The sequence below is a fragment of the Dermacentor albipictus genome, chromosome 6 (assembly GCF_038994185.2).
Source record: "Dermacentor albipictus isolate Rhodes 1998 colony chromosome 6, USDA_Dalb.pri_finalv2, whole genome shotgun sequence".
In the NCBI taxonomy this organism is placed as follows: Eukaryota; Metazoa; Arthropoda; class Arachnida; order Ixodida; family Ixodidae; genus Dermacentor; species Dermacentor albipictus.
Window position 1 is genome coordinate 113,269,333 of NC_091826.1, and position 11,683 is coordinate 113,281,015.

The 11,683-nt window shown below is 41.1% G+C and overlaps 1 long non-coding RNA gene across 1 annotated transcript; it reads left to right on the forward strand.

Moving 5' to 3' along the window:
- Positions 1–418: 418 nt before the first annotated feature.
- LOC139061346 (uncharacterized) lies at positions 419–11,429 on the forward strand. Its single transcript, XR_011515375.1, has 4 exons — positions 419–587; positions 2,137–2,178; positions 4,737–4,941; positions 7,617–11,429. It is a non-coding gene; the product is annotated as an uncharacterized lncRNA (long non-coding RNA).
- The last annotated feature ends 254 nt before the right edge of the window (positions 11,430–11,683 follow it).

Below are 11,683 nucleotides of genomic sequence, written 5' to 3' on the forward strand. Positions count from 1 at the left end.
ACCGCCTGCAGTTTGCTGTGACGTCGAAATAAGAAGCACAAACAGCGACGTTTCTGTACTTTTCTGGTCAATAGTTCAGTTCGCATGGTTGCGGCACGCATTACTTTTTTTTTTTAAATCCGAACGACGAAAACTGTGCGCGCACAAATTAGCACGGCGTTTGCGACGTTTGAATTTGGCGCCTTTTCCCGCGCAGTCCATTAGCTCCGGCCGGTGCACCGCGTTACTGCGCCAAAGAAAGTAGTTCATCAAAGAAGTGAAGCAAAAAACTTTCATACACATGCAAAGCGCAACAATTGTTCTGTAATAACATGAAATCACAGAATTTGTTATCAAATAGTACAATTTATGATAATATAAGCGTGTATTTGTATGAGTGTACATGTATGATTGCGCGTTTGCGGTGTTGATGCTTGGAGCATTCCGGGGTGTTCGTGTACGCTGTTCGCTTGAAAGCTTCCTGCTTTTCTGCGTTCTTTGTGTGCTTCGCTGTGACATCTTTGGAATATTCCTGCGTGTTGCTCGCTTTTTATGGGCTTGTTGCCTCGAAGATCGCCATGATCGCCTCCGACTCAGCGTCATCAAAGGTGAGTTGATGTTTCGAATTCCCCTTGTTCGTCCATTGCGAAGCGGTGTACGGGAGCCCGGAAATGAGTTCAGCGCCTGTGCGTGTTTTCCACGGGCCTCTTTTCTAGTTTTCATTCCTAGCACTATCCTTCCGTTGCGAGAATTGGTTGTACAGCACTAGATTTGTGATATATAACGTGGAGCTTTGTTCTGGTTTAACTTTACTCTCCGCTTGTGGTGACGTAAGGCAGCTATGTGGTGCCAGCTAAAACAGGGCTGTTGTACGCCATGATTTCTGATACGGTGTTCGAGCACCGATTGAGTTAGCCTTATTAATGAGCGCATAACAATGCGACCTGAAACCATCCGATCTGTACTGTAATCGAAGATATTTCGTTTGCGCCACGCTAGTACAAGGCGTGTGAGTGAGCTGTAGCAACAAAGGGGGGGTGGGGGTGGCGGTGGGATCAGCGAAAATGTATTCTGTTGCGCTGTTCCCTTCAGGATCGAGTGACACCGCGGTGCTTCAACGCCACTATATGCCACGCCGTGCGGCCGACGTTCGCGCGACCGGAAAACACAGAGGAGGCTGTCTCGCAATAATAAAAAATTTCAAGTGTGTACACGCGATTCTATGCCATACGTGACATACAATAGGGGTGATGCCACAGAGTGCTGCGAAATCACCGAGTTATACGCCTTGCCAACCGCGTGTGTTTTGTTTTCCACCTGTTAGCGCGCATTCAACTTTCTTTTTTTATCTTCTCCGTTCGGTGCCATCGAGTGCTTCGCCCAAACGGCTTCGCGTAGGTGCTCTGCATTCACGGAAAGGCAGATTTCATGGCACTCCAGGTCCTACTTTACTGGGATAGAACATTAAAGAAATATAACAGCGTGAAATTTCAGCTTTTCGCACTTTAGTAACTGATTGATGTAACAAAGTTTTAAAATCAGTAAAGGAACGAGATAAATGCCTGGCATATATGCCTTGTCGTCCCACTGTGTTTCGAGGCGGCATGTATATGTTATCGGCAACATAAACATCAATAATTAGCATTGTTTCTTGTGACCATAGAAGTAGCTAGTTATGTCGAAAAGCCATTTTTGCTTTGAATCCGAGCACTACACAGTGAGCAGATTGAAAGGGGAGCGCATCGTTGTGAACTAAATGACGACGCTTTGCCACAAACTTGGAATAATGTTTTTTGTCGAAAGAGCAGGTCTGTGAAATTCTTTCTTTGAGTGTAAGCAAAACTTCAGTAGCATCAGGTAGACGGGGAGTAAAAGAATGTAACACTGGGGCCTTATATGAAGGAGCTGCCTTTAATATGTGGCCATTACAGTTAAGTAGACGCGTGGAAATAATTTTTAATATAAGTAGAGGAATGTGAAATAAATTATTTGACAAGCTCACACTGCCATTGGCAAGAGCAGCCACACTTTCGTGTATTCGATGACTAGTCATTTGTATCCGTCCATTTATGTCAGCCTAATGGTCCATGTAGCTCTTTTGATTGTCGCTTTTGCCGCATCGTGGCTTCACGTTTTAATACTGACATCTTTTTTCAGATTCAAAGTGAGCTGGGAGACGCCCCAGCTGGCACGCTAAAGGTGAATTCTTTGGTCATCCATTCTGTAGCGTCACCATGATCAAATACAGTGATGCCGTGAAAATGTATTGCAGGAAGCAGGAAAAAAAACATTGCTGATGCAACTGCAAGGCATTTGCTCCAGTGATCAATTGGTGCAGAGTGCCTTCTTTAGGAGACATGGTGCCTTTAAGCACTCAGCTGAAAGACTTAACAACTGCACCGGGACTGGGGGTGAATTCAGTGTCACTTGTGAACATATTAAACGCAGAATGTGTCTTTTTCAGTGTATATGCCTGATATGAAACTTAGTGTGGACATTAGTTGTCTACATGAGTGAACATCTTTATAGTTTTACCAGAACGAAGGTATAATGGCCTATGTCATACAGCAGTGCACTGCTAGATGTATCAAACCAGAACAGCAGCACCCTTCGAGAAAGTTGGCTGAAGAACGAGCAATGATCGGGGCTTTCTGCATTTCAAGGGCCAAATTCCAAAAAGATTGATGCCGAGCTGGATGGTGCGAAGTGCCGGTCACCACATGCTCTATCTTGGCATTATGTCTTGTTAAGATACAGAAATTGCATCACTGCTCATAAATTGGAAATTGGAAGGTTGAGGGGAAGTGGAAGGGCTCCCCTCTGGAGCAGCCAGTGCATGCCCTTTGCTATACTGATAATCCTACCGTAATGAGAACCAGTGATGCATGTTAACCTATTACGCAGCCAAGTGCATTCCTTGTTTTGTATTAAGGGGACACTAATGACACCCTAAATGAATTTTAAATAAAGCATCGTCTTAAATAACTACTTCTGTAAATTTCTTGGTAGTTGCTTGATTATTAGAGAAAATAAAGCTCAAAGTTTAATTTTCTGAGTATCGCCCCAAAATCTTCGTGCTGACACCTCATTGTCACATCATGGATTCCAAGTATTTTTTCATACTTTGGTTGTATTGGTTCTGTAAATGTTCCTGACGCTTTTTATTTGGGTTTTTGGAATATGATGAAGAACATCTTTATTTGTAAAAAAAATTGCTACACCTGAACAGACATCTAAATCCATGACGTCACAGCAAGCGGGTGTGGTAACTTCAAGGCAGCACTGCCACCAATCTTTCCTCTTGCTGCTTTTACAGTTTACTCGGCCTCTTGTCACGGTATGAGTGAATCTCTTGAATTGTAGGAAGGTCATGTACAGACACATCTAAAATAATTTTTCTCTATAGTGCTTTCATGCCGTAGTTGCTTAGGGGTGTTGGCACAGCTCCGCTAAGCACGAGGTCACAGGATCAAACAACCGCATTTTGATGGAGGGTAAATACAAAACTGCCCAGGTACCTTGCAGCCTAATTTAGTAAAAATTAGTCCAGAGTTCCCCACTATGGCGTGCCTAAACATCAGATTGTCATTTTGGCACTTAAAATGCCAGAATTTAATTAATTTATATTTCTTTAGTGCTCCTTTAAGCTGTAGAATTCATGATCTCTGCAAAAACTCATGCTCAAAGTATTCTCCATAAAGATTAAATAAACAGTAGATATAAGTGTCTATTTATATATTGAACTGTGGTGATACGTGATGACTATTAGAACGGTGGTACAACAAGACAGACAGAATTGTAATACAATGTGTGACGGCACGATGATGCACATCGAGGAAATGACCGAGTCTCCCTAGAAGTCCCTGACATGGGCATCAACTGACTGTCCACAAACTTCTGAGTTCACTCCGTGATCTTGTGCAGCCTGTGCTTTGTGAGTCGATTAATTTAATTGAGGTGGTGGTTGGCACATACTGTCCTTGCAACTTATGTACATTTCATACAGTGGAGTGGAATCCTCACACATTACATCTGGAGCACAGCAAGTGAACATGATGTGTAGTAATCTTAGTAATGATCGACAATCATGTCCCTCTTCGAGCTCCTAATGCTGCTTGCCAACACAAGCAGCAGCAGTTGCCCAAGATAGCGGGAAAGAGATTCATTGAAAAGTGGCATATGCCCAGGGTCGCATACCCAGTCACCCAAGCTGTTCTGACGGTTGATTTTGAACTCTTCCCTCAACATAGCAGCCCAATCTCCCCATTAGACCATGGGCTACCTATTGACACAAATGGATGGGAAAATAGAGACCTGAAAATATGAAGTATCCTAAGAATGGTAATAACAATAAATAGTACTAGATGTGCATTGCTCAAGCTCTTGGGCCAGTTGGTGCATGATGAACTTGAAAAAGGGGGGTACCAGCAAAACAAAGGACGCGCACACACGGAAGAGGCGTTAGACAAGGAGTCCGTGTCTAATGCCGTTTCCTTGTATGCGTGTCATTTGTGTTTCGCTGGTACTCCCCTTTTTCAAGTACTAGATGTTTGGATACTTTGGTTTATTATTCTTGTTTGTGCTGGATTGTTCTTCTGAAACGTGGCATCCGGACAGCATAAGAAGCTTGTAAGAAGTCCAGTTTAGCATTCTAGATTTGCAACAGGTACTTTTTTAATTTATTTGCAGTAGGGCTGTTGTGTGAATGTGCTTGAAAGGCTTAAAACTGTTTTGCTAACATTTACTTAAACGTGCAGGTTCACATAGGTTGAAGGAGTGCACATTGAGAAGGTTATCCTGGCACAGCTTACCATGGCCTGCCATGGTGGACCAGGAAAGTTTGCAAGGGCCTTGCTTCACCATGTGTTCACAGAGGAGGAGCTCATGGGCCATTTGGCCTTTGGAAATAACACCAAGGGGCAAAAAGGGCTCTTGACCCCACCAGGGACAGTGCTGTTATAGGCAAGTACCATATATCCTTTCTGGTTGCATTTTTACATTCACATTTTTTTCTAAAATTATGAACTTGCCATTGGCACAACAAACGACTTTCAAGTAGCCCGTGTCTGCAGTTGTGTGCTACGATAGCCTACTATTTGGAATGACTGTTCATATGATCATAAGTGCGTAATGCCGCCATACACAAATGCTTCTAAAATTTGAAAGCTGCCTTCACTGCTGAAAGTTTTTAGTGGCTCCACCACATAACATGAGCTGCATTGGCGCATTAGCAGTGCTACATGGCTGTCATTGCAAGGAATAGTTGTCTGTGAAGCACGCTCCAAATCTATTGGCATGGACGACATGTTTAATTAGCCTGAAAGTGTTATTCTAATACACGAATTGCGGAGAAGCTATGCTCAAGTGTGGTTACTGCTCAGCTCGAGCAGGAGCACGTTCACCAAATTGCAGAAATAAAAACAGCTCTCCAGGTTCTGAGATGTGAAACAGTAGATTCACCAATTTTAACAGACCACATCGAATTAAGGTTGCTCCTATATTGAAGGAGGTCCATGTGATGCCAGACAGCAGCCTTTTAGCAGAGGGAACCTGAGTGGTGTGGCAATTTTCTTTTGGTTGTTTCAATCAAAGAAACAACATGGACAGAGTTGCAAGCATTGCTGTCAACAGTACTACGTTTAGTGGGCGCTTACTCATTCTAAGCACTTAACCTATGACTCGTATTTATTAACGCACACTTTATCACTTTGTATTCTAAGATATGAAAAAAAATATTTATGTGGCTTTTCCCCATATACTTCAATAAATTGAAAATAGGCTCTTGGGGCCTAATGTATAAAGCTTCTTACAGTCCATCAGACATGTCCACTACTCCCATTCTGAAATTGTTAGAATTGATTCCTGCTTCCTTACTTCACCTACCTGTTAACAGGGTTATTATGAACCATTGCCAAGTAGATTATGGGCTTAAAATAATCAAAAAGATGAATGGGCTTTTCTGTCGCTCTTGTTTAGCCCGTTGAGGGTCACATTTTGGGGAGAAATATGCCTCTCTAATTTAGGAGTTAATATTTTTTGTGGTTTGCAAATGCTCAAAACTTTCGAATTGAATAGTGTCCTATTCAATTTAGTCTTTGAATGGTCACTATTTGTAAATGTGAGTATTCTAATATTTCGAAACACCAATAAAACATGAAATTTGAGCCAAAGTATGGTAAATTTTCACGTCCAATAACATAGTATAGACATAAAACGTAAGAACTTGTAAGAATAGCAGACCAGGCTACATTACTTAAGTAGCTGTACTTTAGAGGCTGTACAGCAGTCATTTATTTTTACTGAAGAGTCCTGTGCATGTGAAGAAACCTTTTGCTGCTCCATTTGTGCTTTTAATAAACAGCTCTTCATAACATAACAATGACAGAAACTTGCAAACATTAATAATACTAGGTTGTGAGCCTCATCTTACATTAATTGTGATATCAGCTGTTCATTATTCAGAAGCTATCCATTATTTGATTTGCTTCTAGCATTATTCGGTTCAGCCTCAAAAATCACTTTTCGTGCACTCTTAATATTTTTATTGCAGATTTAAGTTCTTCAGAGTGACGTTCCGAGAAAATGAAGTGGTAAATAATATTTTTAAATAACGATGAAGTGGCAATACCATTTCAGTATTTGCAGTTTTAGATGTTTTATTTTTTTATGGAGGATAAAGCAGCATAATTTTTTTGTGTAATGAAACTTACAAAAACTTGTGGCAACACTCCCAAATTACTGCAATGACAGACACCAAGGAGCTAAGTGAAAATCAGTTTTGGAGAAACCCATGGAGCGACAGCACTTTAAGAATATTTTCTAGAAGCCTCAGAAGGTTGCAGCACCTCCAGTGGGATGCTAGGCAACACTTTGGCAAATTTTTTCAGAACGTTCCGTCACAGCCACAGATGTACGGCAGTAAACCCTAAAAGGGTTAAAGAAGTCAGTCCTATGGCATATGGCTCTTAAAAGACAGCATTTCTTCGTATCTGTCACATTCTGCATGTTTCATGCTAAGCAGCTTGGTGCACAACTACATGGAATCCTCATTATAACAGTAATTCAATCGTTGAGGCAGAAAACATACTTTGCTGTAAGCAGTGTCTTCTTTAATGTAGAAAGTCCTAAGTCATTGTAAGGTGAGAAGTACATTCCGATTGCATGTGAACTCAGGAAACCTAACTTCAAATGAAGCTACACTCAATTGTAGTGACATGACAGTATTGTATTTGGAGCATGGAAAAGCACAGTTAAATGCTGCACATTTTAATTATGAAAGTTACAAGAAATAATTTAATTGTCAGTTCAGGTTTATTTATGAACAACATGAATTTTTTTCACCATTTTGTTTCTCAGCAAGCAAAGTTCACATCTTCGACATTGAGGATATTCGTAAAGATATTTTGCTACAGTGTTTTGTTCCTCTTTGCCCTTTCCTGCATTTGACACTTAGTGGAGTCCCGTGCCACACAGAATCAATTTAAATGGTCATGCTGCAAAGCTGTACCCGTGGAAAGTTGGAATTAAGCTACACAAATACATAAATCAATTTCATTATGACAAGGGCATATTCCATGCCATTCTTTTGCATGTAGAATTTGCTTTTTAAAACTTGTTCTGGCTTCTTGTTGTTGCAGGCTTCACGTGTCACAAGTTTCCTGGTACCAACATGCCCTATGTAAAGAACTCTGGCCTCGCTTCTCGCATGGGACCAATAGCCTCTCAAGAGCCCAAGTTGGACAGCTCAAACCAAAACACAAGTGTTGTGCTTTTGTAACTCTCGACATTTTTATGTTTTATGTTAGTCTCCTGAAGGGCTCAATTTGGATTTCTCAAATGAGCATACAAATGTTGTGCCTTTCTACGCCTTGACATTTTTATGTTAATTTTATTTATGCTAATTATGCAAGTCTCCTGAGAAGCCCACATTGGATTGCTTAATCCAGAATACAAGTGCTGTGCTTTGTTATAGTTCACTACATCTTTATGTTAGTTTTTGATATGGTTCCAGTAAGGATAGTGTTTCCTTATTAATATATTTTTTAAGTATCTTAAGTCATTTCATGCCAAACCACCCAATTTTGTCAAGAACTGTTCCACTATGGCAAAGCATTTCAAGTTTGCTTGATTTTGAGTAGGTGCAATAAGAAAATTTTTGAGAAAATTTGCTTTCATACATACACTTGAGTCATTCCAGGGCAACCAACCAGCGTTTTTTTGACCATCACAGATATAGTTGAAACTCCGAACTCTTGCTCCCCATTTATTTTCCTTCGCAAAAATTTTTTTGAATTTTGGCAAAAATTTATTGTTCTTGCCCAGCTAAGCTAGAAGGCACTGATACACGTTTCTTTTGAAAGGGAAATTGTATGATCCAGATATTCAGGTGATGTTCATGTCAAGAGACAAGTGGTGTGACTGCCAAAATTTGCAAAGTTTGAATTTTCTTCTAATGTAGGGAAATACAGAAGGCACAAAATAAATATAAAATCAGACTGGTTGACTTGGGATAGCTGCAAAATATTTCAAGCCTTGTAGGTTCAGTTGATCAGCTAAAAAAACTGAAAGTTCCAATTTTTTGCAAGAAGCTTCGTGTTGAAGGTAAAAAATCAGCTTTGGAGGTTGGCACAAAAGTATGTCGCCCATCGTTACACAGCCCTACATGTCTGCTATGCATGTGACAAGTAACAAAAAGGTATTCTTTAAGTGCAATAAATTATTTTCTCTAATGTTCATTTGTGGATCACACATACAGCATAAATATAGCATAAATATATGAAGCCATGTCAGCTAGCAAGGAAAGATTGTTAATATAATTAGCCACAAAAACTACTCAACAAACTGACTGCCTTTTTTATCATTGCGAAGGCAGGTGACGTCAAGCGCTGCAGCTGCAGTCTCAACTTGTATTTTTTTAACATGAATGCAAAAAGTGGTCGCCAGTGGTGTCTGACCACATCAGACTGAACAAGGCAAATATGACTTTTATAGGTGAACACGTTCTGGCTCTGAAACAGTGGTAGCAAACACCACGAGAATTTGTTCACACTTATGTAGGTTTTCAGTCTTAATTATGAAGGTGTTTTCTACTTGCATCATCATTGGGCTCCAGGGAGCAGGGCACGAAGTGTCCTGCTCCCTCTGTGTTGCATTGCAGTGCGACATGCCCTTTAAAATGCTTTGTATGAACAATATCAGCGCTCTTCCTGGATTTACTGTCTACATAATAGCCGATATTTCTTTTTGTAAACTGCATGAAAGATATCTTTTAACACTGCAGGATTCCCTCACATATTAATACGTACGAGGTCTGTTAGAAAAGTATTTGACTTTTTTTTGCAGACACCTGATGAATATGAAACAAGCGCGTTTTCATCAGCCACCCTTGAACCTTTTCGCGCGTGCACGAATTTTTTCCCGCCTGCCAATAGCGTGAATTGCTGGGACGCAGCATTTGAATGAGGTAGTACACGGTGCTCTCGTCGTTTTTTTATTGCAAGGAAAATGGCGGAGCGACTGGAGCAGTGCTACTGCGTCAAATTTTGCCAGAAACTGGGCGACAGCCACGTGGAAACCATTCGGAAGATTCAGACTGCTTTCGGTGACTGCGCTATGAGCAGCACACAGATTAAGGAGTGGTACAACCAGTTTAAAGACGACCACGCATCGGTGGAGTGCGAGCCACGCTCCAGTCGGCCATCAATATCCCGAAATGACCAGGTCATTGCCTAAGTGAACCCTGTGGTGATGCGGGACCGTCGTGTGACTATCCAAGAAATTGTGGAAGAGGTGGGCATCAGCACATTTTATCCACATTCCATTATCACCGAAGATTTGGCCATGAAGAGATTTGCCCCGAAATTCGTTCCCAAGCTGCTCATGGTGGAGCAAAAGCAACTTCGTGTTGAAGTCTCACAGACATGCTGGATTCCACAAACAGTGACCTCAACTTCACGAACACCATAATCACTGGTGACAAGTCTTGTATGTATGTTTATGACCGGGAAACCAAATCCCAGTCATTACAGTGGAAGCATTCCACGTCACCAACCAAAGACCGCTAAGTGCGCATCAACGTTAGAGTGTTGCTGACTGCTTTCTTTGACTCCCGCAGTGTGGTACACCATGGGTACGCACCACAGGGTCAAACAATCACTAAAGACTACTACAGGGATGTCCTCCATGGCCTATGTGATGCTGTGTGGCGCAAGATACCAAAGTTGTCAACAGGAAATTGGCGCATCCATCATGACAATGCTTTTCTCGCACTTGATTCAGACTCTTTTGGCGAAAAACCAGACTCCTGTAGTTCGACAGGCTCCTTACTCTCCTTATATGGCCGCCTGCGGCTTCTGGCTATTTCCCAAAATCAAGAGGCCATTGAAAGAAGCACACTTGCAGACAAGAGAAGACATTATGGCTGCAACGACAGCTGAGCTAAACTCCATTCGGAAAGAGGCCTTCTCGGAATGCTTCTAACAATGGCAGCACCGCTGGGAGAAGTGGCTGGAGTCCCAAGGAGACTACTTTGAGAGTGATTAGGTTTCCAACGCTCCAGTTATCCCAGTTTTTTTTTTTTCAGCCAAAGGTCGGATACTTTTCTAACAGACCTCGTATTGATATTTTATGTGTAATGGCTGTATGGTTTACCTGGCCCACACCAAACACAAGCCTCGTTGCGTTAGAGCATGTGTCCCTTGGCAATAAAATGCAGACACTAACACCGCTTCTCTGTCATCTGTGTGGAGACGAAGCCAGCTTTGTGGTCTGCATTCCCAGCCGGCAAGCAGTGCGCACATCCGAGAAAAGTCGGTGCTGACAAAATTTCAAAAAAGAATTTCTCGCATTTAAAAATAATGCCTTTTTTAACTTCACACATGCATAGCAGACATGTAGAGCTATCCAATAATGTATCACATACTTTTTGGCCAACCATGAAAGCTGTTTTTTCCTTCAACATGAAGCTTCTTGCAAAAGATTAAAATTTGTCTTTTTTTACAGGCGATTAGCTGAACCTTCAAAGCTTCACATTTTTTTGCTATACTATGTCACCTGGGCTACCATTCTGTATTTAATTTCTGTCCTGTGAATTTTCGTTACGAAAAAAAAAATTGCAATTTGACTCATTTTTTCCGGTGCCGAAAGCAATTGAAGTATTCAAATATTTAAAAAATTGGCTATTTTGGCAGTTGCATCACTTCACCGTATTTCCACGCACACCATTTGAAGGCCTCGATCAATACAATGTGCATTTGAAGAAGAATGTTGATTGATGTCCTCTAGCTCAGCTGAGCAGGAAAACTAAACTGTCACCAAAGTGCTACAAAATATCTGGCAAAAATAAATAAAAGTGGGTAACGAGTTTTGAACTCTAGTAAACATATAGTAATGTTTCAGCTATATGTGTGCTGTCAAAAAAACGCTGGTCGATTCGGCATGGAATCGCACACCTGCAAGTGCATCTGTGCCATTGTCAGAGTTCAATAAAAACTGCATTTGACATAACTTTGTAAAAATAACTTATTGCTTTCTAAAATACATGAGTAAAATTAATAGGTATAAGTCGGCTTAAATTTAAAATGCAACGAAAGATCTCTGGTAATGGCATGATGTGCCTTTCATGTTTGCATGAAACCATATCTTTTTCTGAATTCTTTCGTTATTTTTTTGTGGCAGTGAATAAAATTGTAATGGAACTCTCACA